Source organism: Lemur catta, chromosome 19 (assembly GCF_020740605.2).
Source record: "Lemur catta isolate mLemCat1 chromosome 19, mLemCat1.pri, whole genome shotgun sequence".
NCBI classification, from domain to species: domain Eukaryota; kingdom Metazoa; phylum Chordata; class Mammalia; order Primates; family Lemuridae; genus Lemur; species Lemur catta.
The window spans coordinates 2,242,245-2,266,324 of NC_059146.1; positions in this window are offsets into that span (position 1 = coordinate 2,242,245).

Here is a 24,080-nt window from a genome sequence, read left to right on the forward strand (position 1 = left end):
TGAAAGGGGCAGGAGACAGGAAAATGGGTGGTTCCCGAAGGTGGGAAAGGCAAGAACACGAGTTTTCCTCTAGAGCCTCCAGAAAGGAACACAATCCTGCACCTGCTGACACCTGGGCTTTCACTGAGTGAGATCCATTTTAGATTTCTGACTTTCAGAATTGTAAGATAATAAATCTATGTTGTTTCAAGCCACTAATTTGTGGTAAATGGTTATAGTAGCCATGAAAACTAGTAACAGTATCCTGTCTGTCTTTCTCCCCATCACATCCCCACTGTCTGGCTCACCGTAAGTACACTTCCTACCACGGCTGCACGGGGAACCGTCCCTACGTCAAATTCTCATTGTGTCCAAATTGATCCTCTTTTTTTTTTTTTTTTTTGCCAAAGAGTGCCTTAGCCATTGCAATTTCTGGGTCTAAAAGGTAACCCCACAGCTGCCAACAATCATTTTTACTATAAGGCTTAAATGTCAAAGTGTAGACTCCAGTGACAGATCTCTTCCGGCTCCAAACTTCAGTGATGATTTAAAGGGTAGAGGCCAGCACCGGTAACAGACGAAATCATCCTTTCCTACAGGAGCCCCCAAATACCAGAGGCAGCTTCCAAGACTCTCTTTTCTTCTTGGTAGATTCATGTTTTGGTTTCAGATTAGAGGACTGGTTTCCAGCTGTCCGTGTAGAAATACTGTTCATAAGCAAAGCCGTTTCTGTTTTGTAGATCTTTTGTAAGACATTAATTGCATCGATAGGAAAATGATTACAGGCCCCCCCCCCACCCATTCTCCTGCCAGCCACGTCCCATAAGTGCTCACATTCCTCTTTTAAAAGCAATAAGTAATTTAGAAAGAACAGGTGTATCTGGTTAAAAATATTTCTGAGTTAGGCATTTTCTGGTACTCTTCTAATAAACACCACTAACTTATTGATGGGAGGGTATGGCCATCCTCACCTTTTTGCAAGATGGTGGCCTGTAGTGTCTCATTCCTCTGGGAGTCTTGGTGTGGCCAGAGTGAGTTATAACCCTGCTGCTAATTTTTTCTATCCCAGCAGGGCATATCCTGATTGACCCCCCACTGCCAGCAGAGAGAGGGGATAGACGAGAACATTCACCAACATATGTGTAATTTAAATTTTCAGTCGGAATTTGGAGGAAGATTTTTGTTCTTCTCTTTGGGGAGTATTTCATGGAGAACTGTTGACAGCCATGACCTAGACAACTGATAAAACCTGACATTATTTAATCAAGTTAACAGCATTATGCAGCTACTTATTTTTAGCACATGGAAATTAGAATTTTATGCAAAATTATTTGCATCTTTGGAAAAATGTGGCAAAAATGTAAGGCATTTAAAAATACTCCTTAGGAATATGGGATGTGTTAATTAGTGTAGATAGCCAGCTATTCTGAAATATTCACAATGAATGCTTAGAAAATCAATTGCTCAAACTGACGGAAGTATTAAAGGTGTAAATAAGTAATACAAATCTTTATGCTTCTTCATAGCTCTCTAATCCCCTGAGAGCCAGATGCTGCAAATTGATCTCATACTTCTTAAGAAGTGTAAGATAAGTAAATGTCCCAATTTAACAGCTAAAAAATAGTTTTATGATGTTTTTAGAAAATGATAAAGAATTGATGACTCAATACATTATATTCTTATATATGTTTATTAAATAATATTTAAGAGGCATTATACTCTCTAATTCTGATCTCTAAAATGAAAATAAAGTACATTTCAAATGCTTATAATCCTGAGAAGATTTTCCATTTAAATTATCTAATTAGCTAGCATGTGTATTTTTTGTTTGTTTTGCCATCAATTTAAGAAAAACCAGCACTTTTTTTTAAACAAATTACTGTTCTTTCTGGAATTAAAACAGACATTAAAGAATGAATAAAAAATAATGCAAAACTCTAAAAGTGTTAATATTATAAACATTTTACTTCCATAGCTTTTATGTAGAAAGACTTGACAAATTTTAAGTATGCTTCAGTATACTAGCATATTTAGTAGATTAAATTATTCCCAATAATCCTACTCAATTGCATAGATATGACACACCATGGGGAAAAATTGAGTTGTGGACTGCATGTTAGATGGGGAAGCAACAAAATATATTCTAAGTATATCATGTAGAAATTTCATTTCATCTAGATTTTTTATTTTTGCGTTTTGAGTACCACAAAAGGTATAAAGCACTTTGTTTTCTTCCATTGCTTTAGATAATCAATAACAATAACTAGCTTTTATTGAGAAGCTTTCTATGTTACATACAATAGCAAGTCCTTGCTATATATGATTTTATTATTTCTTATGGCAACTCGATGGCATTATTATTGTTCACATCCCCCACATTTTTTAGATGAGGAAATTGTGTCCAAAAGTAAAAACTTTTTCAAAGATACGCAACTAGCAAATAGGAGACTAGGATTTGAATATACTACTTAGACTAATATATTATATTACCTCTTAAGTAGAAAGAGAGCACTAATCTGTAAATAGTTCTCAAAGAAGTTTCTTTTTGTAGGGGTAAATTGAACACATGACTCCCAAATACCCTAAGCATCCAAGACTCAATGATGCAGTGAACCCACCTTCACATATGTACATGTATAATACGCACATTATTTTTTAAAACATAGTAAACTAGAAAATTTTATACTTAATTGCACAAATTTTTATATAATCTCTCCTCCATTCAATTGAAATGCAATTGCAGTCACATATTTTATAATAAATATCTACCCTAGTGAAACAGCAGAGCCCACTGAGGGCCACCTCGCTCACCATCCCATTGGAAGTGCCCTCTCATGGTAGTGATGATTAGGACGTCCCTAAATTCAGTGAATGTTGCTTATACTTTACCCCAAGAGATTTTCACGCAGCATCTGAGCCTGATAACCATTCACTCCTCTTCAGTTTTTTAGAAGTATTTGAGAAATATGGGTGTTAATTCTTCATTAAATGTTTCATAAAATTTATCATCCAACCTGACTGGTTCCGGGGTTTTCTTTGTTAGGAAATTTTTGATGACTGATTCAATACCCTGGTTACAGGTATATTCAGATTTTCTATTTTTCATGATTGTTTCCTGGTTGGTTGTATGTTTCTAGGAATTTGTCTGTATTACCTAGGTTACCCAATCTGTTGGCACGTAATTGCTCACAGTACCTCCTAGAGCCATTTTTTTCCTGCATACTCAGTAGTAATGTCTTTCTGTATTTACTTGTTTGCCTTATTACGCTTTTTTTCTGAGTCAGTCTAGCTAAAAGTTTGCCAATTTTGTTGATGTTTTTGAAGACCCAACTCTTGATTTTGTTGATTTTCTTTATTGTTTTTCAGTGCTTTATTTTATTGATCTCTGCTTAAGTCTTCATTATTTGTATCCCTTTGCTAGCTTTGGGTTTACTTTTAATGATCATTTTAATTGTCTCAAAACAGTAAGGTCTAACATATTAATGTCAATTTGATTTTAATTGATTTAATTTGATATTAATTTTTTCCTACTAAAACAAACCATATCCTGTACTTTATGTATCACTATTACAGTAATATTATTTGTGAACTTGAGCTACATTGGCAAAGCTACAACAGTAACAGTAAATGATTGTGACTGATGAGGTACCTTATGTGTGTGTGCTACAAATAGCATGAATGTATATTTAGAAACATGTTTTCTTCCCTTACTGAATGTTTTCATTCTAAGGGAAATTCATTCTGCCTATGGCTCATCTCTTTGTGTTTTCTGCCTTGGTAGGAAATACTTGCTCAGTTATGTATTCAACTGTTGCCTCCTTTCCTATTAACTGCACATTATGCAAATGAAAATGCTTCTTAAAATTCTTGGATGAATCTTTGCTCGTAAAATTGGTTGCTTCAAATGCTGTGCTGGTAACTTCAGCACCTGTGGTCATAAGGAAACTTTTTTTTTTTTTTTTTTACAGGCTTCTGACTTCTTATATTTCCATCCATAATCAGACGTTTCCTGTGCACGTCATCATACCACACATTAATTATCTTTTCAACTGTCATCAGTTATACTCTGTTAAACTATGAACAACTTTTGTACTGCCTGGAACACTTTATGAAAGAATTCTTATCTTTATTTCTGTAGGGAGAATGTAGGATTAGCTGAGTCACAGCCAGACTCACCAAAACCTTCTATAAGCTTTGCTGTCATAGTTTGAGTTTCATATTTTAAAAGAAGTGCTACCATGGTTTTCTAGGTGAGTCCTATGACTAGAGCCTCCGATGTTCTACAACAAAATTACATAATATGAATATCACATATTATAAACACACATGAGCAATGAGCACACACACACACACACACACATCATAGAATTCCTTAGTCTTTGCTTAAGACAAAAGAGATGTTTTTTTAAATTTTCTTAAATACCAAGAATGCAGTGTATTTGTATTAGCATAGTCTTTTAATGCAAGTTTGGTAGATTTTAAATTATTCTCAATTCCTGTAGCAGGGAGGGTAAGCAGGTAGACATTTGTTCCTCTTCCCTACCTCCAGGCCACACAAACAAAATCCAGTATTTTTTTACCCAATTATGCAAAAGGATACACAATAATTACTTCAAGATGAAACTCATTTTACTAAAACAGCAATTACTGCTGATTTTTAATCCATATGGGTTCTACACTATTTCCATAATGATTTAAAAGGTCAACTATCCTTTCCCAACAAATTGATCACCAATGAGGTAGTCATAAAATTAGCAATTTATTACAGAATAACTTTTTCCAAGATAATTTTATGCTTCCAGAGTAGCAATAGCAATATCTTTAATTTCTTGAATGGAAATTAAATCTGTCAAAGTTTTTAACCATATATTTTATTCTAGCCTCTCTTTTCCTGACAAAGAGCTGATATAGAGTAGATTTGATACTCTTATTTTGCATTCAAATGTTTTCAAGCACATATAATTAGACTATTTTCTTTTTCTGTCTGGTGTCAGAATATGCTTGAAGGAATCACATAAAACTGTCCTGATGCAGCTTCTGAGTTTTTCTTGTGCAGGGTCGTCAGTGAGCATCTAAAGCACCTTGTAGGGGGTGAAGTTTTTCTTCTGAATTTAATATGTTAATCCCATTCACAATAGACTATAACAGAACGCTTCTAAAAGAGCGTGCATACAGGTCGTCCTGAGGTTATAGATGAGGGGCATTCCTGAGAGCGTCTTAGATCAGATTTGTATGTAACTCAGATCCCAGACAAACAGCACAAATACAGTAATAATAATAATATCCCTGCACTGTAATAATAAATTGCAGAAACTATTGTGCACTTTCTTTAAATTCAAACAAACATAACATTAAAACAAACTTACACAAAAAGTTTAGATAGGAGATAGGAGAAATTTCAAAAGTATTAAAGGTTAACATTTATCTAATGTTGCATCAGTGCTAGGCTAATAAGAGTGTTATGCTTATTTTGATCTTCTAAACAATAATAACCTTTTTATTTCAATAATTAATCTGCTATGCTGTTTAGTGATAATTGGAGCACTGCCTTTCACATGTTCCATTATTCTCACTCTGCTTTATAATTGTTCCAATGGTCAAGCAATTGAAGCCTAATTAATGCCTTCCCAATGACTGATGGCATCTGGCCTTTCTACAGATGCTTAATTATTTCTACTTTCGTTTCCATTGCAATCACCTTTCTCTTCGTTGCAGGCTCACCTGGCCTTGCAGTCGACTTTCCCTTTGGAGGCATGGTCGTAAGGGTAAACACAGACTCACAAAATGAAATTTAAAAAGTTAAGACAAAAGTGACGCTGTACGTAAGTGACCATGTAGACAGTGAGACTAACCGCTAAGCAGATGCTGCACCAAAGAACCGCTTCTGTAACCGCGGGACTGCCTGTGTATGAATTAATGGATTCCTGCATATTTTTTGCTGTTCACACACAAATTTGTCCCTGAGGCAAAGATACCAATTTTCTGACAATATAATATTCAGCTAGATACACGTTACAGATTTGTTTCTTAGCAAGGTCACTCTCTAATCTAGACTAGCGGGCCTCAGATATAATACTTGTATCAGAAGTATGTAAAAAGCATTATAAATATTCAGATGTTTCCCTGATCTCTTGTGGCTGTGATTCAGCAGTTTGGGAGTTTCATGACAATATTTTAAAAGCTTCCCCAAATGATTAGTTTAAATACCAGCATTTGAGAAACTTTGCTCCAAATTAAATTGATTGGTTGCAGTGTCGTCCCGATGCGTTCCCACAAGTCTCTGTGGGGTCTTTATGTACCACCAATACCTTTAGTGTAGTGACAACTACAAGGCCATTTGGCCTGTGTGTCAGAGTGGCTTGTCTGGAATTGCTGTAAAGCCCCCTCTTACTTTGGACCAAACGATATTTCAGGTCCTAGATCATCCAATCAATAGTTAGATAACTACTCCCAAATATTGTATATGCTCCCTCAAAACCTGGGGAAGGTTCCCAAGCCCTACGCTACTGCTTTTCTGGGAGCATTTGACCTCTGTACGAATTTGTCCTTTAGCTCAGGGGGCATGGCCATTCATTTGCCACAGAAATAGAAACCCTAAAAGGTTAACTGAAGTATTAATAGCATGCCCCTGAATTTTTGTAAGGTTTATGAGTCTTACCAGTATATCAAAAATATATGTCACTTCCAGGTTCAATGACCATGATTTTATCTTTAGTAGGAATCATTGTGATATTTTATGAAACTAACAAAAAATCAAGGTCTCTTCAAATTACAGTGTTACAGAGAGTAGGAAAGTCAAACTAGCCCCAGGGCAAGATGATGAACCTACGTATACATGTGTCTATCCAGGCAAGCACAAACGGATCCCTATCCTCCCTTTTAATGAATATGAGAAAAAGATACATAGGTATTTTCCATGTCAGTAGACCCAAACCAGGCACAAGAGGCTATAAAGATCATTTCTAGTAATGATATCACATTTGGCACAGCAACTATGGTTGGAACTGATAGGCTAATTTTGTTGTAGACCACTGCCATCCATCATAATCCATCTGGGTTTTCTTGGGAGACCACACTGGTATATCCTTGCATGCTTAAAATCTTTGAGTGACACTAATATTTACTATTCCACAAAAGATGTGATATTATTTTTGATTTACTGTCTTGGACTGAGGTGGGTCAATTTTAAAAGTTTCCACAAAATCTTTCTTTATGTTAGAATGGCTCTTCCTTTGCAGATAAGAAATCAATAGGTATTTACGTCTGCTATTTTTAACGTCTATCCTGATTATACGTCCAAGAACAAAGGAAATGACCACCAGGTCAGTCTGGGAACCCATGGACCCACTGTGGGGGCCGCCTTTGTCTGAACTACATCTATAGTCTCTCTTCTGTCAGCTCTCTCTCTCTCTCTCTTTTTTTTTTTTTTTTTTTGAGACAGAGTCTCACTTTGTTGCCCGGGCTAGAGTGAGTGCCGTGGCGTCAGCCTCGCTCACAGCAACCTCAAACTCCTGGGCTCAAGTGATCCTCCTGCCTCAGCCTCCTGGGTAGTTGGGACTACAGGCATGCGCCACCATGCCTGGCTAATTTTTTCTCTATATATTTTTAGTTGTCCATAAAATTTCTTTCTAATTTTTTTAGTAGAGATGGGGTCTCGCTTTTGCTCAGGCTGGTCTCGAACTCCTGAGCTCAAATGATCCACCCGCCTCGGCCTCCCACAGTGCTCGGATTACAGGCGTGAGCCACTGCGCCTGGCCTGTAAGCTCTCTTTCAATGGGGTGGGGACTGATGGCATTTTGGGCTCACTTACTTTGGGCTGGCCAAAATATTCAGGGCTTAACGCAAGCATAACCTGAGTAAACAGAGACTGAGAATCATCACAAAGCTCATCCACATGCTTCAGCAGGCAGGAGGCTGAGGCAGGGGGATATCATTGTCTATCTTATTTAAAAGCTTATATCCATAACTCCCACCTCCTAATCATGCAAGAACAGAGGAACCATGCAACCAGGAAAAAAACAACAGGGGACCAACATTGTGAGTTTTGCACTAAGCTTAAAACTAAATATCCTACAATATTAATGCAAATCCAATATTATAAGTGTCCAACAATGGGAAGATATAGTCATGTGATAGATGATAGGTTATAGATATAGAAAATTAGAAAATCATATCAAACACTAAAAATTATATAAACATTTATAAAAAGCAATTATACGATAGCACCCATAAATGCTTTGTGTATAACCTTTAAGGTAATAAATAGTATGGGAAAGATAATATCCTCCATTAAGCATCCAAAGATAATGTTTAAAGAGAACAATCACACATGCAGAAAAAAATATAAAGAAGATTAAAAGATATGATTCTGATGAGTCCTCTGTGCTTGCTGGTCATGGTGGTTCTGAAGCAACAAGGTCAGGTACTGTGTCCTGGATAATGATGTATTGAAGTCTTCCACAAATGCCAGTTATTAACTATTCAAAATTTACATTTGTCTCAACTAATCATGTGATAGTATGGAGATGTCAGCTAGATGTCAGTAGATTGGGGATATCTTACTACTAATAGGGAGACAAGAGGCACAAAATGAATTTTAAAAATTCCTTCCTGGATCCAAGAGGAAGGGATCAGGGTTAAAACATAAAACGTTAGTGACAGGATTAAAGAACGGTCAAATAAACATAGAAATGTTTGCCATTGTTTATATTTAATAAAACCATGAGACATACCAGAAAAATAATGATTGCAATGCAATTTTTACCGACTTGTTTAGTGTTTTTGAAATATTTAAGCCCTTCCATTGTGTCCAAAAAATTCTAAAATTTGGAAATTTTTCCTGAACAATATACATTAAGAGCATCTATTCTAGTAATTTGAGTCCATTGCAATTTAAGTGGTGAATGCTTTATGACTAGAGATCATAACAGTAATTTTTCAGTTAGAGACATTTTAGAGAGCTCACCCATTGCCACTCACACATCCTAAACCACCTTCAAGCTTCCTGGAATTTCTAGATAAAATTGCAAATTACACAGAATGCAACCTACTGAAATTCTCACTGAATATTTTGAAGAGATTCTGTTCATATTATTCAAAAAGTATGAAAATAATTCTACACTCAAACAGATAATTTGTTAATTCATATGTAATATTGCTTTCCTGGGGCTATCTAGTAAGTCACTTTTTCTTTTGTTCTAGCTGTAGAATTAAAATAAGAAATTCCTTTTAGTTTTATAGTCTATTAATACATGTATAGATATTTCTAATTTATAGAAATTTCATCTTTTAAAATTTAGGTTTATAAAGTAATACCACCCTAGCTTGTTTTTTTTTTTTAACTTAAAAAGAGAGAATAAAGAGCTTTAATGAAGCATTACATGTTTGTGCTTTGTTAAATATCTGGGTAAAGATCTATACCAGCTAGGAAAATAAGTCTGAGAATGTAGGACAAAAAAGTAAAGAGTTTAATAAGAGTGTTGCCTCAAGTAAAATGAAAAAAGAAATAGATAAAGAAATAATTTCCCTGGAATTCATTTTAATATTAACCGTTTTGACCATTTCCATCATTCATTTTTTAACAATTGATGTTCTTTGTTTTCCTCTTAATATAAGACTCTCGAGCAGGAAATGGGAGCAACTAATCTTAGCCTGCAGTGCCCCTGGTGTGTGTTGGTTAGAATAAATGATACTATATAAAAATTCACTGTATCTTGGAATAGAGTTTTCAAGGCTGATGTAAGAAAATGAATTAATTACTTGTCTATTTCAAATCATTCTCCTACTTTTACTATAAATCATAAAATTTAATGTATGCAATTTACTGATGTCTGTTATAAGTATTTGAAGTACTTTGTTTAGAGTTTCCTTCCAAATAGATTCAACATTTATTATATTTTATTTTGTTACATAGTTTTATACAAGAAATGTTAAATAGTAAAAATGATATTGGACAGTATGCAACTTTTGTAGGTACTTTATCTAAAATGCATGGTGGTAAAAAACTTTGCTAACCTGTGGATATCAACGAATTAGAGCTAACATTGATTTATAAAGGGTAGTTGGCATCATATTTGCTTGTTGTTGGATTGTTATTTGTATTCCAAGCCGCAAGCTACTCACCAAGCCATCATGTATTATGTTTAATCAACAGAGTAAATGAACAAGCCCATCTGGCATGCCACAATATCTTAAAATATAAGTGAAAGTTTAGTATATAGACCATAAATGTTTTTATAGGAATGGGCAAGCTATGCCTTTATTTTTGACACCAATATCTCTTTAAAGAAAGATGTAATGTCTCATACTTTTGGGCATTTTCCACTTAACTTGAGCTATCTGCCTGCTATAATTATGCAGTCTGAGAGTTTACATATTTTTAGCCGTGATGCGATACTTCGAACATTTTTTCCGACATGGCACACATGCAGGGCATCATTACTCCCTTTATTGAAGGGTGATCTCAGAACTGTGAAAATTCTGGATAAACATTTTAGAGTAACAATCTGGGTTTCCAGATAGGTTTAAAAATACCCAGTGACCATGATTAGAACCAGAAAAAAAATGTATTATAAAACATATTCTTAAAGGCAAATTCAGGTGTGCTTTCTCCAAATGGCTGGAGTTCAGGGCTATTTGGATTAATATGCATTATACATTCTCTGCAGATTAAGCTAAACCACCTGGAAAATGGATGGCCAATGAACCACTTTATCTATACTCTGCAGGTACCTTGAGTAGTTTGCCACCTGCAACATAATTATAATTCTATTTTGATGTAGGCAGTGCCACGGTAGCTAAAGTCATTTTCACTCCTTCCCAGAATTTCCCACAGAGAAATAAAAGGTAGTGCAGCCTACTTTAAAACAATTTTGTTTCCCTGTATTTAAGCAGTAAAATGTAACCATAATTCAGAAACAGCTAATGTATCTGTCAGTAGAAAATGGAACAATCATTGTCTGTGTTGAAGAAAAGGAACAAAATTAAAAGTAGACATCTTGAGGGCCCCTTGATACTTTGTTAATGAGATTTCTTTGATGACTTGCTAAATCAAAATCGCTCATTCAGATGTGTTTGACTTCTTAAGATATGTTTTGATTTTTTTTCCTATACATTGAAATGAAATATTGGGCTGAAGCAATTAGGCGATAGGTAGAGAAATATATCTTGGCTCAATGATTTAGACATTTTTGGGAAATGCATGTATACATGAATTTATATGAATATGTTTGTATATGTATATGCAAGTATTTCACATATATTTAAATTTGGTACAATCATTTGCATAATTCCATTATGTTTTTAAAAGTACACTTAGAAGATCAGTCATGGTGGCTTTCATCTGTAATCCCAGAACTTTGGGAGGCCCAGGGAGGATGCTTGAGGCCAGGAGTCTGAGACCAGCCTGGACAACATAGCAAGACCTCATCTCTACAAAAAATTTTAAAAATAACTGGACATGGCAGCACACCCCTGTAGTTCTGTCTAATGGGGAGGCTGAGGCAGGAGGATCGCTTCACTTGAGCCCAGGAGTTTGAGGCTGTCGTGAGCTATGATGGTGCCACTGCACTCCGGCACGGGTGACAGAGAGAAACCCTGTCTCTAAAAGAATAAAGGAAAATTATACTTAGGAAATTTACCATATGTCATCAGCATGAAGCCCCAAAGATGTCTACACTAAAAACCCCTAGAATGTACGAGTATGTTAGGTTGCAAGGCAAAAAGGATTTTTCATTTGCATTTAAAGTTATAGATCTTAAAATAGGGAGATGTTTCTGGCTTATCTCACTGGATTCCATCTTATCACACAAACACTTAAAGGCAGAAACTTTCTAAACTGAAGTCAAAGAGATGAGGCAGCAGAGGTTGAAGGTACTTGAAGCACGAGAGAGGCTTCATTCGCTGTTGCTGGGGGGGGGGGCGGGCCACGAGAACAAATTCAGACAGCATCTAGGAGGAAGATGAGCCTCTGGCTGACAGCCAGTGCCAGCAGCGTGGGTGACTTTGGAACCAGGTGATTCCCAGGCTCCTCCAGTAAGAAGGTGGCCCTGCCCAAACCTTGATTTCAGCTGCATGAAACCCAAGCCCAGCCTAACTTCCGACGTACAGAGTCTGTGAGGTAAAGCATTTGTGTGGTTTTACATCACTGAATTTGTGGAAATTTGTTACCGCAGCAATGGAAACTGATATACCATGTATGGGAGCTGACAGTTGAACAGAACCATAATTTACACTGTTTTATTCAGCTCATTTTCACGTTTATTATCCCTCGCGGGGGCAATACAGTTTCTGTGATAATACTTACTGCAGGAATATGGCCCAAATGGAAGACCATCCATATGCACTACTATTTCTTCCACTCTGCGAGTTCCCCACTCCTAGCTTGTACCCTGGAACATTATAGGCAGCTCTATCGCCATATTCCCTTGCGTAAATATCTTGATCACGTTCTGGAAAATCTATAGTCATATTTTGCTTTATTGCACCTCGTATTTTTGCACTTAGGAGATGTTGTGTTTTATACAAATTGAAGGTTCCTGTCAGCCCTGCATCCAGCAAGGCTGTCGGCAGCGTTTCCAACCGCGTGTGCTCCCTGCCTGTCTCTGTGTCAGCACTTCCTAGCAAGAAAGTAATTTTTAATTAAGGTATGTACATTTTTAGACATACTGCCATTTCACACTTAATAGACCACGGCATAATGTTGACATAACTTCTATATGCACTGGGAAACCGAGAAATTCATGTAACTTGCTTCAGATATTCATGGCAATATTGGTTTTATTAGAGTGGTCTGAAATGGCCCCCCCAGTACCTCTGAGATGTGCCTGTCCATAGTTCCTTCAGGATGAGTTGAAGACTGACCCTACTGCCCTCCCCCCTCCCCAACAGCAATAGCAACAGAATAAAGAATTATATGCATTAGAGGGGAAAATATTTTTTTAATGTTACCTTAAAGATGGTCTAATTACAGACCTTTTAGATGACCATGCTGATAGAATTTTCAGGCTTAGTTTTTAAAAATAGTTTTAACATCGAGAATGGGGATTTTAGATAAATCCTGTGATGGTTAATTTCATGTGTCCGCTTGACTGGGTTAAGGGATGTCCAGAGAGCTGGTAAAACGTTATTTCCATACGTGTCTTTGAAGGAGTTTCCAGAAAAGATCAGCATTTGAATCAGCAGGTGGAGTAAAGATCCACCAATGTGGGCCAGCATCATCCCAGTATTTGAGGGCTCAAACAGAAGACAAAGGCAGAGAAAAGGCAAATTCTCTCTCTCTCTCCTTGAGCTGGGCCATCCAGCTTCTCCTGGATTATCGTAAGCTTAACCACGTGGTGACTGCAACTGCCACTGAGGTACCAGACGTGGATTCTCTGTGTGAGCAAATCACACCCCTAGGCATCTGGCACTCAGCTATTGATCTGGGAAAGGCCCCTCAACTGGGGTGCAAGTGGGGGATCCACAGATGAGACTCCACTCACCCCAGGCAGCTTTCCCGAGCCTTGGGAGGACTGGCCAGCACTGAATGCTGCCACCTGCTGCTTCTGCGGCCTGTCTGCAAGGAACAAACCCGTCTCTTGTCACTCACCGTGTGGGTGGGTGTCCCGTCTCCCCAGACGCAGACGAGTTGGTATCCAGTGCACAGTGAGCTTGTTTCCCATTCTTCCCTCTCTCTGTCTCTCTTTGACCTTGGATATCATCTTCTCTGGCCCCCAGACGTTGGAGTTTCCTGTTCTCAGGGCTTGACACTCCAAGATGTATAAATTTACCAGCCATGTCCTTCCCCTTCTTCTCAGGTTCTTGGTTCTCAGGTTCTCAGTCTTTCAGCCTTAGACGGGGAGTGGCCCCGTCCTGTGTTGGTTCTCAGACCTTTAGACTTGGATTAAATTATGTCACTGGCTTTCCTGGTTCTCCAGCTTGCAGGCCCTGTCTGGTGGGACTTGTAGGGTTGTAGAGCAGTGTGGGCAATTCCCATCAACATTTCCTCTTTTAGGTATCTATCCATCTATCTGTCTGTCTATCTATCTATCTATCTCTCTATCTATCTAGGTCCTCTTGGTTCTATTTCTCTGGAGAACTGTTACTAATGCAAAGCTCATCATTGGTGTTGAACGAATAATTTCCACATAGGATGGGATTCTAGGCCGTAGAATGTGCTGCTAAGTTCTCTCTTCCAGTGTAGTCATCTGACGTGCATCTGTTAGGATGACTCTGTGGCCGTGCAAGGATTATTCCAGTACCTTGCCCTAGAAGAAAAAAAAAAAATATTCCCTGTCTTTTCTGTAAAGCCCCTCAATCTTAGTTAGTGTGTGTGGCAGCCACAGAGCTGTGCCTCTCGGAGAGCAGGAAAGGAGGAAACCTGCCGCAGGGTGCGAACGGGCCGGCCGTCTCCCGCTGTGGCTGCCTGGGCCTCGTGCAGCCCCAGGGTCCCCAGTCAGCGACTGGCCACCACCGTGGCACAAGGACTTGCCATTTGTGGCCAGTTCAGGACGCCACTGCAGAGTCGCGTTAGGCTCTGAGGCTCTTCCCACCCGATCCTCCTCTCCTGGCCTCTCCTTTCAGCGAGGTCACCCGGGCGTCGCAGCTTGATGGCTTTTGCAGCCTAGTCCTTCTCCCTTTTGACTTTCATAAGCATTACCCACGATAAATACGTTCCATTTCTAATTCCACCCACGTATCTTCAGATCTACCTGACAAATACTAAATTCATTAGTTTTACTTTTTATTTTTATTTTTATTTATTTATTTTTTTAATCTGGGTGATTTTCTATGACCTTGAGGCTATGTGCTTTTTCTGGGACTCATTCTCTCTTATTTGGTGCTGTCTGTGCAATATTCACTGATTTTTTTCAAGATATATATTTCAGGTTTTCTGTTTTTGCAAAAAAAAAAAAAAAAAAACCCAAACACTAAGTTAAAAGTAGACAAGTGATTAACAGCATTTATGTGCTAATATATACGATATTTTTCTTCAGGATTCGTATATTCACTTAACTCATGTATTGAGCATGTACTAGAGGTTCTATACTGTTCCAAGTGTAGGAATATAGCAATGAACAATGCAGAAAGAACCTTTGCCTTCATTGAGCTCATATTCTATTGGGTAGAAACAGAAAATAAAGTAAAACATAAGTAAATATATGTATTTTAGATGCTTTTAGGTATTATGGAGAAAAATAAAAATAGAGATTTAGCTGGGTCTAGAGAACTCTCCTTGTCTTCCATAGAGTCATAGGAGTTAGAGTTCAGAGACTAAGGAGTGACCTGGGGTTATGTGGATGTAGTTTGGAATTGATGTGAACAGGGACTAAAGGATAATGCTGATCACAAATTAAGTGATGATCATGAGGTTCCTAGTGCTGTGAAGGATAAAGGAGTCTGGTTCTAGATAGGAACACACAGATTTAGTAATCCAATCTGAGTCTAAGCTTTCTATATATGCAAACCTCAAAGGCCCTCAAAATCACTTTTGTTGGTGCATGACATCACAGTCACACAGGGCTTTTTAAGACCAATTGTTTAAAGTTGATGTATCATGAAGAATACTGGCTTTGTACTTCCTGCTTAGCTATTATCCTCGGGTCTCCTCAACTGAATTAAATTTTTCCAACTTCCACATGTGGAAAACTCCAGTTCGGAGATGTTTGGCAGTTTAGTCCATCTTCGATTATAATATCAGGTCTTTTTTTCCCCAGCATATTATAGGGGTACAAATGTTGAGGTTACATATGTTGCCTTTGCTCCTCCTGAGTCAGAGCCACAAGCGTGTCCATTCCCCAGACTTTGCACACCGCACCCATTAGGTGTGAATATACCCGTCCCCTCCTCCCCACTTCCACCTGCCTGACACCCTGTTTTCCTTTCCTAAGATCTTAACAGCCTGTATATATAAATTCTACTTCCATGATTTTTATGATTCTCAAAAAGAAAATATTAAAAGGGAGCTGAAATGTTGCTAACCGCTGAAGCAGATAATACACGCTTTCATTTCGCTAGAGTGTTCCCACGTCATACTACCTGATGATAGGCACTTGTAACTGTTCAGCACTCTTATTTGAATTTCTTCTTCCACTCCTGATTTTATTTAAGAATAACATATTTTCGCCAGACACAAGAAGTCTGACCAGGGTAATTTTTTTTCCTGCTCTATGAGGAAAATTATGAGTCCTCCTGCCGTTAGAGGGAAATTCAACTTTTTATCCATCATCTTTCTTTCTTGCTTCTTGTATTATCTATAGATTTACTGCTCCTGATCTTCCAGAGTTGAGGAGGACGTTAAAGAGATTATACAAAGCAGTCCCTTTGAATAGGGGAATTATTTAAACCCAAGGCAAACCCCCAAATTCTATCTGCAAGTCCTGCCCTTAATGAAACAGTTACAGACAAGAAAGAAACATAGATCTGAGAGTCAGGGAGAATTTACATGTGAGTCTGCTGTCTTCCATTGCATATCACTGCATTGTGTAGAACCCTTTTTTCTCTTGTGTATTGTGTCTCTTCCAACGCAGGGACCTAATAGTAGAAGAATTATGTTCATGGATTCCGTGGCAATTTGCTTATCAAGACCATTTCAGAAGAAACAATAGGTTTATTTTTTTTCTAGTTGTAATTATTTTTGATAAAACTACCGGGTGGTTCTTTGGGTACACTCTGAAGACTTTATTGCAACTTAATGTGTCTCCATTTAGTAACCCTAAGACGGCAAATAAGCTAAGTCCTAATTTTTTTTCCTCAAGCCCAAGGCTAAAATTCACTAAACGTTAAGAGCTCTCTCCATGGTTTTGCAGCAGCTTTCATCTAATGAATATGTTATCAAGACCCATTTTTCACTTAATAGAAACTTCTCTTGAAGATCTGTGGCTGTACAAATAAAGTTTTATATCCTGGAATTATCAAAACTGACAAATTGGATAACTGAGCTTGAAGGCTTCCTAAAAGACAGGCGTTTAAGACATATGATTTACTTACCCATTTCTACTTTTTAATTGACCTTGTTTGAATATTTGCAAATTGAATCAACAATAACTGATGGCATGTGCTAGTCTAAACCTTCTTTCTCTCTCTCTTAGGTCTAAAAGCCAGCTTGTTGGAATGGCTCATCAAAGAATTTGGTTTTCTGTACCAATTCTCCAGGTAATGAAATTATTTAAATTATTTAATACATTCTGTTTTTCTACATGATATAATGACTTTACAGAAAGTAATTTTTATTCCATATTGTTGCTACTAGCAACAAACATTTAAGTCAGTAAACTTATTAGACTGTGGAAAATAATCAACTCTCTTTGGGGAAATAAAACAAAGGGAGCTGTTTGACTTTTCTATTAAAATGGTATGTTTTGTGCTTTTATATGATGGTAAGCTACATATAGCCTTGAGCAAATTATTTAGGCTCCTGAATCCCAATTTCTGCACTTATAAAATGAAAGTAATGTTATTACCAATACCATCAGCTTGTTCTGAGAATAAATTAGAAAATATTTATTAAATATACTATTTACCACTTGCTGAGCATCTATGACATGCTAAATAAATTCTAACCATTATTATTACTAATAAAGATTTCTACTTATTTTAAGTATTCAGAAATTTACACCTGTCATTCTGTAATGAAGCCTGCATTGTTTAAATCTTTTATTACTTGAATTTTTTTTCTTTTTTTCTTTTTCTTTTTTTTTTTTGCACCCCTCCCCTCCCTCTATTACTTGAATTTGAAGACAGAAACAAAATGTGTTAATCTGGTGGTTGACTTTATATCTTAGAGTAACTGAGACACTAAATTTTAAGATAGACATTAATAAAAATATAGATATTTCTATATATACCTGGAGTGTGCATTTTGGTCAGTAAATATTTTTTGGAATAATAAATACAATCCGTCCTCATTTATTTAAAAAATAATGGAAAAGTTCATCTTAATACCTGCTAAGAAGCAGTGAAATTGAGGGAAATAGCATCAAATTAGAGTTAGAAACTCAGATTTTATTCTTCACTCTCCAAACACCTCACCTCCAATCTATCTTTGCCGTTATCTATCCAGCTCTGTCACTTTCTGAAAGTGCTGTATGTTTCTAGGTTCAGTTTATTCACCTGAAGAAACAAAAAGAAAATACTGCTTCCAAAGAATTCTAAGGCATGTTTCAGTCTAAAATATGCACAGCAAACTTTCTGATGAGGATGCTCGGCTCTGAGCACATAGCACAGATAGCAGAGCCTGTTGAGAGAGGAAGAGCAGTATAGGAACACGAGAAATCCTTGCAGGAGCATATATGTGTAATTAGGCAAGACTTTTGGATAGATATCTCAGTTGATCATTTTTATTTAAACTATTGAAAAATAGAAATAATTCTCATGACTTCTAAAATATCAATTTATAGAGAATAATATCTCCAGAGCTAATTAAAATTTTATATTAAACTACTTCAGTGTTGGCGAATATAAAAGGCAAAAAAAAAAAAAAACACAAAAAACCAGAATAGCTAATTGACTTGGGCAATTTAATTAAGTCTTCTGTACCTTACTTTATCCAATAAAATAGGAGTAAAAATATATACCATTAAGTAAAGGTGAAATAAGATGATATAGATGGTTGAAGTTGGTAATTCTATAAGACCTCAACAGATGCTGGTTAGTATTAATATTTTTCCTCCTAGACTATGAACTTTTTCTCTTTTTTGGGGGGGAAGGTGTTTCATTCATCACTGTCATGGAGTTTCCACATCTGTCCCATGGTAGACATGCAATAAATGTCGCAAGCTAATAGGCTTGGCTGTCTGCATTGGTAGATTTTAGCTCTAGTAGTGCAGCCTTTGAAATTTCCATGATGCTATTTTAGTCTGTAGGGAATTGTGATTGAGACTGTCAGGCAAGACTAATGAGGGTAAGTTGAAGAAATTTTATTAACTTTTAAACAAGCTTCCAGCCTTTCTAGAGAGCCACTGGGATGAGTCATCGTGCTATTTCTGTGTGGCTATCAAGGCTGAGTTCAGAATAGAATCCATGGTTGTGACAAGACTCTTTTATATAACATTTTATATAACGCTAAAATGATATTTCAATTCATATTTTTCTCCAGAAGAAAAATAATTCTAATGGAAAGAGCAAAGGAAGCTTTTAGAAAATAACTCCCTATTTTCTTAAAATAACAAATACAATTTTTAACAATATGCTGTAGAAGAAAGCTAAAAATTAGGAGTTAGCAGACTCAAGTTGTGGTCCTTAGTAACTAACTACCTTTTATTGTCTTAGACAAATTTTTATCCTGTCAGAAGCTCAATTTCCTCAAGAGGAAGAAGTTTTAACTAGGGGTTTTTCAGTATCCTTCACGGCACTGTGAGCAGGGCACTAACTAGGAGGAGCTCTCACTGCATTCTGGGACTCTCCTTGATACTCACAACCTGTTTGGTCCAGAGCAGTTTTCAGGCGTCCAGCACAAACATGCATTCTAAGGTTATGCCTTCTGATACTTTATTTTTGCTTACCATCAATGAAAAAATTTCATCTGTATATCGAGAGGCACTCTTTTTTTAGGGCTTCTAAAAATTTCGAACATCACCATAAATTGACTCTTTTAGGGATATAATAGGCAAAAATAATTTCTTCATGTGTTCTGTATTTGGGATTGGTGGTATCATTGAACAGCCATGTAAACCAGACTGAATTTATATTTGTGGATATACTTTTCATTAAAGCTATAAAAATGTCCTTTTCCTTTTGTACAGATCTTAGGAATTGAGAGGCTGTTCTTGTTAATTTTATCATGTAGCGTGCTGGGCTCTAGAGGGACAGGCTCTGGAACAACGAGTTTTACTTTAGGATTTAAGCTAAAATCCACTTTTTAAAAAAATTGCTGAAACATAGAACATAATGTAAAATTACTCAAAAACAAACTTAAAGTGTCTGATGCCACCCAGGTTTACTCAGTGATGGTAAAAAAACGATAGTTAGAATGATTTGAGACTAGTGCTGTGAACATCTCTGAATGCTAGCTGATTCTCCTGGCTCATGCCCAAACTATAGGCTCAAAATAATTCCAGTTCCCCCCTTAGTTTGGGTACTGTGTTTCATTGCAACAGTTATAAATTGAGCTTAACAGAGTAACATATAGATAATTAGCACACTTGTAAAGTTACACTTGTAAAAAGCTGTCTTCTCTTTGCATATGGCTTCTTCACACAGTGGCTGGCTTTATAATGAGCATAGCACATACTTTAAAAGTAAAATTTCTTAGTGGAATAAAGCACTCATGAAAATGCCATTATTGTTAATTAAAAAAAAAATTATTAACCTGAAAAATTTCACCACAGGTAACCATAACTATATTCACCAAGTCTACAAAGCAAGAAAATAATTAAATAAGAAATGATTTTCCCTCTCATCCTTGTCTGAAGCCAGAAGATTACTTGTAACAGATACCTATTAACATACGCTTAATTCCTGGTTGACAGTTCTTTGCCATTTCTTTGCCAATCAAGAAAACATTTTTGGACGTAAGTTTCTATGTTGTTATTGTAGAGATAACCTTATATTTGCGCCAGTTAATTTTGGCTTTCACTTATTTTGCTCATTTATATCATATACAAAGAATAGTAAATATAAAACAAATAAGCAGATTAAGGCATAATATAAGAAAAGAATCGTGTTACCCACTACCCAGTGCACAAATCAGTCATTTTCCAGTAACGTGGATGGTGTTTCCTTATGTTCACATCAGCTTACCACCCCCAGAAGTAATCACTATACTGACACTTTTTATACATTTTTAAACTCTATTTTAGATTTATTGTGTATATATCCCTTAACAATATCTAGTATTTCCCTCTCTAAACTTTATACAAATGGAATTATACTTTAACACACTAATACATACATTAATGTTTGCCTTTTCATTTGCTCTACATTATATTTGTTAGAGTCCTCTATGCTATGTCATGTAACCATAGTTTATGCATTTTTATTGTTGATAAAAATGATGATATTACTCTATTATAATACTCACTATGTATTGCTATGAAATATAATATCAATATGGTCTTATTAGTGGTGGACCTCAGATATGAATCTATGTAGTCTGGCTCCAACTGCAGTATTTTTAATCATTATACACATCATTATATATAATAATGCTGCAATGTATATTCTACAAATATCCTAGTACAGATATGTAAGAATTTATTTAAGGTATAAATTTATGACTGAAATTGACATATTATAGGATATGTGAGAATATGAATTTGTTGGACCATTTTAAACATGTTACAAAATGGTGATAATTTATAAGTCACAAAGCATGTGAAGATTCCTATTGCTCCATATTCTGGCCAAATTAGACATTTAAATTTGTTTCAATCTTATGTGTATAAAGTAGGTGTTAATTTGTATTTTTACTAACTGGTTGACATATTTTTACTTGTTTACTTCCTAATTGGACTTCCTTTTGTGTAAAGTACCCATTTAAGGCTTCTGCATATTTCCAAATGGGGTCTCTCTCCTTTTTCTTATTAAATATAGCTTTCAATATTTTAGTTATCAGGTTTTTTTAGATATATATTTTGCAAATGTTTGTTCGCAGTTAATGTTTTCTATACTGCTTTTATGTAATAATGATTTGTAACACTGTTACGTGCGTTAAACCTTTCCTTTGTAATGGGTAACTATTTGTGTTTAGTTTTAAGAAATTATTTCTTCCCCTTAATGAAAATATTCTTTTTTATTATCTTCTAAAATATTCAGAGTTTTGCAATTTTTATGTAAAATTCTGATGTAAAAGGAATTGGTTTTTATGTGTGGTGTGATATTGTGGCCTAATTTAATTATTTCCATATATGAATAGCCTATATTCTAAGCAGGAATTTATTTATTTTGTTTATTTATTTGCAGCATTTTGTTTAAAAGCCCACCTTTTTGTACGTGGAATTGTTTCTTGTATATCACCTGTCTTTACCAGCATCTTGGTTTTTTTCAAAGGTATCTTGGCTTATTCTCAGCCATTTTAACTTCCAAATAAATTAAAACTAAGCTTTTCCAGTTTTTCTAATTTATATTTCAAAAATAAATATTTGACGACCTAGGTGCCATTAACTATTATTAGGAACTAAATCATGACACATAATTGGTCACGGAAAAGTTGTAACCTTGGCATCAAAACCAAGAGCTGCTGTTTGGAGCTTCCCTTCTCTTAGCTGCCATTTAGTTCCAATGTTGTTCTGGGCTGCAGCTTTTACATTTCTACCTAGCGAACTCACTTGCAGTTGAGTTAAATATCTCTTCCCTATTGTAATAGTCTGGAATAAAGTCTTACTTGCCTGTTTAACTTGTCCAGTCCAATTTTGCTTTGACCAGAAGATACCTAATAGGAATAAAATTATGCCAGAAGCAAAAGATTATAAACAAGTTTGAAAATACATATTCATTTGCTTTCACTTAAGGAAGTATATTTCTAAGGAAAATAATTTTGCAGTAGTTGAATGTACTTAAAATTTAAATAAAGTTAATAATGAATTTCTCTGATTTTGACTTACTGTGTTGCAGAAGGCCTGGTGGAGCTCTGGGTGGGTGTTGTGTCTCCCAACAGAGCAACAAGGAGCCCCGTCTACAACCACAAGCTCGCGCTTCTTGTCCGCTTGACACACAAGAAACATGCTCCAAAAAGATGAATGGGTATTAAATTGTTCCTTGATGCTTCACTTGTAAACATAATTTTCTCAATTCCCTGAAGTTGCTGAACAGAGAATTGATCAGAGTGCCTTAGCAATTTAGAATTTAATGCATATGTATTACCAACATGAAAATGATTTTACTTCTTACCTTGCCCCGAGGCAACCTGATTATAAAATTTTCATTTTCCCACTGTCCTTGAACACTAACATCATTACCCATAACTGCTTAGTCTGCTGTCCAAAAGAACAGAATATGAGTAATTTGGTGAGTCTATAAGGCATTATATTACTGGCACATTTATCACATTCAAAGTTAGGCACGGCAGCTTTAGTGAAATATGGAAGCATTTCAGGGTTTCTTTAACCTGCAAGGATCATATTTTTTATAATTTTATGTTCAGCAGGAATTCATCCATCTACTCTTCTAGTATTCATTTCATCATTTTATGTATTTAATATTGAAAATTACTTTCTAGACGTTATATATATTCTTGTATTCACCTAGACTACTAATAAGTACATACATGGTCATGCATTGAAAAATCATGTAACTTATAGAAATACTGAAGGAAGACAAAACCTACTAATAGACATTAGAATACCATAAAAGCTCCATTAATATCATTTAATTAGTCAGATTTGCTGCTAAACTAGCATTTCCTAACTCATCCTACAAAGTAATGATTGAATTCCTATCAATTATCCATGTCTACTAATCACTTCTTTTCCTTTGAATAATATGAAATATTCAAATAATTTCAGAAACAAATTCCATTTTCAGAAGAAATCTTGTTTTATGAACATTTTGACATATTCATGAGCATTTGGGCTTCCTTGTGGGATAGATATGAAAATTTAATTAACAAAGCAATTCATTGAGGCTTATATACCCAGTTTGTAGTTATTTGGGATTATAAAGAGGTTACTATTTTGTGAATTGACTCCTGATTTTAGTAGTGTTTATGCAGTAAGTTTTAACATTGTAATAAAGTTTCTCAAAACTTTTCAGATCAAAAGAAAGGTTTAGGTAGGTAGGAAAAAAAGTCTTACTGAACTCCATATATCTTGATTGTATTATCAGTTGCTTTTTCTTAAAGCTTTCTTTAAGAAAATTTAGTGTTTTCTCATTCAATATCCTGGTTAAATAGCCCTATGAGGGGCATCTAATATTTCTGCCTATTTATAGTAAACCAAGGTTTGGAGGTTATATGTAGTAATTCCAACTTTACAAATGGACTACTGGTCAGAGCCTGGAGTTCCTTTGGGTAGATGCCCAGTGATGGGATTGCTGGATCAAATGGTAGTTCTACTTGTATTTCTTTCAGGTGTCTCCATATTACTTTCCACAGAGGTAGTACTAGTTTGCAGTCCCACCAGCAGTATATGAGTGTTCCTATCTCTCTGCATCCATGCCAACATTTATTGTTTTGGGACTTTCTGATA